The sequence below is a fragment of the Ictalurus punctatus genome, chromosome 9 (assembly GCF_001660625.3).
Source record: "Ictalurus punctatus breed USDA103 chromosome 9, Coco_2.0, whole genome shotgun sequence".
Classification (NCBI taxonomy): Eukaryota; Metazoa; Chordata; class Actinopteri; order Siluriformes; family Ictaluridae; genus Ictalurus; species Ictalurus punctatus.
Window position 1 is genome coordinate 32,326,704 of NC_030424.2, and position 6,000 is coordinate 32,332,703.

The window sequence follows — 6,000 nt, forward strand, 5'->3', positions numbered from 1 at the left end:
ACGGGTGTTTTTTATTTTATTTTATTTATTATTTTTTTTATGGGTTGGTTAGGTGTTGACGGAAGAGGTGGGTCTTTAGTTGTATTTTGAAGATGGTGACAGATTCTGTGGTTCGGATTGAGGTTGGTGGGTCATTCCACCACTGAGGGACAGTTAGTGTGGATGTTCTGGAAAGGGACCTGGCGCCACGCTGAGTAGGCAGTACTAAGCATCGGTCGTTGATTGATCACAGATTGCGAGAGGGAACGTAGGCCTTCAGGAGAGAGTTGAGCTAGGGGGCACTGTTCCAGACAAGGTCTTGTACGTGAGCATCAAGGCCTTGAATTTGATATGGGCGGCTACAGGAAGCCAATGGAGGGAGATGAAGAGGGGTGGGACATGGATTCTTTTGGGCTGGTTGAAGACGAGGCATTCTGCTGTATTCTGAATCATCTGAAGGGGTTTGATGGAGCTGCTAGGAGGCCCGAGAGTAGTGTGTTGCAGTAGTCCAGTTTTGAGTTAACAAGAGCCTGGACTAGTATCTGTGTAGCCTGTTCGGTGAGATATGGTCTGATTTTCTTGATTTTATACAGAATGAACCTACAGGACCTTGCAGTTGTTGAATTGTGGTCTGTAAAGGTCAAGCTGTCATCAAGAATCACCCCGAGGTTCCTGGCCGTCCTGGTTGGCTCGAGTGTGGTTGAGCCGAGCTGTACAGTTAGGTTGTGGTTGATTGAGGGACAGGCTGGGATGACGAGAAGCTCAGATTTTGGCAGGTTGAGCTTAAGGTGGTGTTTCCTCATCCAGACCGAGATGTCCGACAGGCAAACAGAGATATGTGCAGAGATCGATGGATCGTCAGGCTGGAAGGACAAATAGAGCTGGGTGTCATCAGCATAGCAATGATATAAGACTCAATCACCTGCCCCAGAGATGTAATGTAGATAAAAAAGAGGAGTGGACCCAGAACTAACCCCTGTGGAACGCCAGTTGTGAGTTGCTGAGTTTCAGAAATACCTCCCCTCCACAATGCCTTGAAGGATCTGTCTGAGAGATAGTATTCCTTCCAGCACAGAACCGTTCGGGTGATGCCCAGGCTGGAGAGAGTTGACAGGAGGATCTGATGGTTGACAGTGTCGAAAGCAGTAGAGAGGTCAAGTAGGATGAGGACAGATGATCTAGAGGTTCCTCTTGCTAGTCGTAGGGCTTCAGTGACGGAAAGCAGAGCAGTGTCCGTGGAGTGGTTGCTCTTGAAGCTAGACTGCTCGGTATCCAGGAGGTCGTTCTGTGTGAGAAAATTGGAGAGTTGATTAAAAACGGTTCTTTCAAGAGTTTTGGAAAGAAAAGAGAGGAGGGAAACAGGTCTGTAGTTGTCAACCACAGCAGGGTTAAGTGATGGTTTTTTAAGCAGTGGGGTAACCCGGGCTTGGTTAAATGAGGTAGGGTATGTGCCAGTAGAGAGGGATGTGTTAAAGATGTGTGTGAGTGCAGGTAATAGTGTGGGTGCGATGGACTGAAGAAGGTGAGAAAGGATAGGGTCAAGAGGACAGGTTATGGGACGGCTAGAGAGGAGGAGTTTAGAGACATCAGTCTCTGAGAGGGGAGAGAAGGAAGTCAGTTGGGAGTTACATGGAGGAGGAGCCGGTCTATGCATGTCTGGGGGTGAGAACTGGTTCCTGATTGATGTAACCTTGTTGGAAAAGAAAGTGGCAAAGTCATCTGCAGTGAGAGAGGTAGGGGAAGGGGGAGGAGGGGGACAGAGAAGAGAAGAAATTTTTTTGAAGAGAGTGCGGGTGTTGGGTGAACTGCCAATCTTCTCTGGGTAGTATGTGGCTTTAGCAATGGAGATGCTATTGGAGAAAGAGGGGAGAAGTATCTCTTAATTGGTTAGGCAGATGCTGTCAAGAGAAGACGTTGGAGTAGAACAAAGCATGTCAGTTGCAGTGTTTAAGTCCAGTGAGGAGAGGTGGCTATCAGAGGGAAGTGAGGTTGTGACAACAGAGGAGAAGGGTGAGGGGGAAAGGGAGCGAAAATTACAACGAAAGGAGATAGAGGGAGGAGACAGTGAAGGTGGTGAGGGGAGAGAAATAGAGAGCTGGATAAAGAAATGGTCAGAGATGTGGAGAGGAGTAATGAGAAGATTGTGCGTTGTGCAGTTACGTGTGAGGATGAGGTCGAGCTGCTTCCCGGCTTTGTGGGTTGCTGGTGTGGTGAACTGCTTGGGGTCAAACGTGGGATGGAGAGCAAGAAAGTCAGCTGCATGTGGCTTGTCTAGGTGAATGTTGAAGTCACAGAGGACCACAAGAGGAGTTCCATCCTCCGAGATGGTGGACAGTAGCGCGTCAAATTCATCTTTGAACTTCCCCAGTTGACCTGGAGGACGAAAACAAGAAAATGCATTTCGGCAGGGTCAGTGACTGTAACAGCATGAAATTCAAAGGAAGTGTAGGAGCAAGGGGGAGAAAGACAATCAAACCTGTTCCTTTTTAGTTTCCTTTATAAGATCATAGTTTCTGCTGTAAAAAGTTATTAATGTTTCATTAACATGCCATAGCTGGCCTCCTGTTAATAAAGACCTGTTAATTAGAGAATTGTAAAAGCTGAAATATGGAGATGGAGAGAAAGAGAGATGAAGACGGAGACATTAAGAAAAAGGAAGGCAAATGAGTTTTGGATCAGTCTGTAATGTCTGTTAGAACTTTAATGTTACTCTGATGGTTTCTGTAGGAGGAAGACAGACGATTTAACAACACATTCATCTTACACACACACACACACACACACACACACTTTTTTTCTGGAATATAAGACATTGTTTGAGCAAATATATTATTTTTGTATTAGCCTAATTATAATATGTCTGTTGATTGCCATGTTTACAGCATCAATATGGAAATAGAATAAAATGCAGAATGAAGAAGTTAAATACAGAAGATGGGGTGTATTGTGCAGTTCTTTTGTGTAATTATTTATAAGTGTGATGGCGTGTGAGAAGACGCTTTTCTGCAGCCTTCCTGTTTATTTGGCTGACGCACCTGCCTGAGGGAAAGAGCTAGAACAGGTGATGGGTCAGCAATGATTTTCTCTCTACGCTTCCTAGTTCTGGAGGTGTGCAGATCCAGCACAGTGGACAGCTTTACACTGGTGGTCTTTCTGCAGACCTGATGATGTGCTGAAGTTTGTGAATGCCATGTTTGGTGGCTAAGCTGTACCAGATGGTGATGGAGGTGGTGATGACAGACTCAATGATGGCTGTGTAGAACTGCGCCATCAGTTCCTCAGGCAGGTTGAACTTCAGCTGGTAATTGTAGTTCCCTGGAACCTGAAGACTCTACAGCCATCATGGTTCTGTTGAGGATTGTGAGTGCTGGGAGGGTTGGGGACTTCTCCTGAAATCTACCAACATCTCCACTGTTTTCAGTGTGTTTAGCTCCAGGTTGTTGTGACTGCTCCAGAAGACCACCTGATCAACCACGCATCTGTAAGCAGAATTGTGAACCTTAAGGGATGAGAACAATGACTGTACTGTCATCTGCAATCTTCAGGATTTTGACAGAGGAGTCCATGGCCCACCTGTTGGCCTGGTATGTGGAATGCAGGGGTTCAGCAGGGGGTTTGTGATGGCCTTAGTCAGTACGAGCCTCTTGAAGGATTTCATGACCACAGAGATCAGGGCGACAGGTTTGTAGTCATTCAATCCTGTGATGGTTGCCTTCTTGGGATAGGGATAGGATAGGTATTATTGTGAAGTAGGTGGGTACTCCGCACAGCTCCAGTAATCTGTTGAAAGTCTTTTTGAAGACAGGTGTGACTTGGTCATTGCAGGCCTTCAGACAGGAGCATGAGACACCATCTGGACCTGGTGCCTTCCCTGCTTTCTGCTTTTCAAAAAGTTGGTGCACATCCTCTTCGCAGAACTTCAATGCAGGCTGAATGTCTGGCTGGGTAGCAGTCAGAGTTGGTGCTGTTGATAGTCTGTGGATTCAATGGGGTGTGAATTGGGACAGGAGAGGTGTGTAGTGCTGGGCTTTTCAAACCTGCAGTAGTAGGTGTTAAGATCTTCAGCCAGCTGATGACCCCATATTGTCTGCAGCGATGGCTTTTTGTAGCTGGTGATGTTCTGCAGGCTTTTTCATGCAGCTGATTGTTCATGGTGGACGGCATACTGCTCAGCTTGCTCTAGTAGCTCTTTTTGCTTTCTCTGTTTAGAGTGTTCCTTGCCTGGTTGTAAATCAACTGGTCTCCACTTCTTGGGACAGTGGTGGCTCAGTGGTTAAAGGCTCTGTGTTACTGATAAGAAGGTCAGGAGTTCAAGCCCCAGCACTGTTGGGCCCTTGAGCAAGACCCTTAACCCTCAATTGCTCAGTTGTATAAATGAGATAAATGTACGTCGCTCTGGATAAGGGTGTCTGCCAAATGCCATAAATATTAATATATATGCCTCCTCTTTAGACTGACTCAGTTTGGGATTAAACCAAGTTTCTGTGGGAGACAGGTGTCCACACAGAAGCTGATGTTAGCTGTCACAGTGTCATTCATGTGCATTCATCCAGACTGCTTGTGGCTCACACACTCCAATCAGTGTTCTGCAGACAGTCTTGGAGTGTGTCCTTTGGCTCATTAGTCCACTTCTTTACTGCACTGACTACAGCTTTGACACACTTAAGCTTCTGCCTCTAGGTTGGGAGAAAGATGGACATAGACGATGGACTATCCCCTAAAATTATGAAGACAGAGTCTGTATGTTTATGATGTGATCCATGAGAGCTTTCAGTGCTTTTCACACACACTCTTGAAGTGGAATATAAACTCCAGCATGATGGAGGAGAATTCCTGTGGGCAGTAAAATGGTTTACAGTTTATGAAAAGTGATTCCAGGTTTGGATTGCATGATTTCATAGCATAAACTTATATATAGCACTTAACTAACCCCTAAAATGCCAACCTCACATTATAAAAAATAAAAAAACTTGCTCTGCTCTGCGCACTTTGCTTCTCTAGAACTCAATTATAAATTGTAGCGAGTCTAGACTGCGACGGTTTGAGCACAGACACACAGGAGGCCACTTAGGTGCAGAACGTGGAGAGTATTATTCAACACTGTGGGTGAGGAAAAAGGAGTGGTGGGGTAAGGTGCTCAGGGGTTGGTGTCATCCTTGGGGTTGTAGAGAGCATGCTGTGGTCTCCCAGAGAAGTTGAGGTCCTGTTTGGAGGTCACGGAGCTCTGGGGAGGCAGCCAGGGAGCAAAGTCTTCTGCGGTGTCCGTATCTTCTGTGGAAAATAAAGAACAGAAGTTTAGCATTATTTCGGAGTCCGTTTCTCCCTTTGTTAGAGGAGGTAAGCCCTTTTATACGCTCCCGTCAGCTGCTGGATGGTGGAGAGCTGCCGCTCTGATCATTAGCCGCCAGCCGTGTGTGTGTGTGTGGCCCCGCCTCGCAGCCACGCGCTCTCCGGCTGTCCAACACATTAGTGGTGCTGAAGCGGAGCTGTCCTTTCAGCACCTTGGCTGCAGTCGAGGGAGGAGCGCTTTTCCTCTTTTGTGTGCCGGCCGCCAGCCTGTCGTCACAAAATCTAGTACAGTAGCACTACTTGTAATGTTCTCCGCTTGATATATCGCTTTGCTTGTATTTCCTCATTTGTAAGTCACTTTAGATAAAAACATCTGCTAAATGAATAAATGTAAATGTAAATAAACATCTGTATACCGCCTTTCGACTTCCCTGACAGCAGAGAAGTCCGTCAACAAAAGCATGAATTAATGTTTCTGCATCATGTAGTGACATCATATTTTTTATCTTAGAAATATTTCTGAGATGAAAGAAGACTATCCTAGTAATATTATCTACATGAGCATCAGATGAAAGACTGGAGTCAATAATCACTCCAAGGTCTTTTACTGCTGCACATGATGACACAGAAAGACCATCCAGAGTTACTGTGAGATCAGAAAGATTACTTCTAGCTACACGTGGTCCTAGTACAAGTTCTTCTGTCTTAAAAGAATTTAGTAAGAGGAAGTTA

The 6,000-nt window shown here is 45.8% G+C and overlaps 1 protein-coding gene across 2 annotated transcripts in view; it reads left to right on the top strand.

Annotated features, from left to right (window-relative positions):
* Positions 1–6,000, top strand: part of hhat (hedgehog acyltransferase) — a 33,173-nt gene that overhangs the window by 22,201 nt on the left and 4,972 nt on the right. The window lies entirely within an intron of this gene.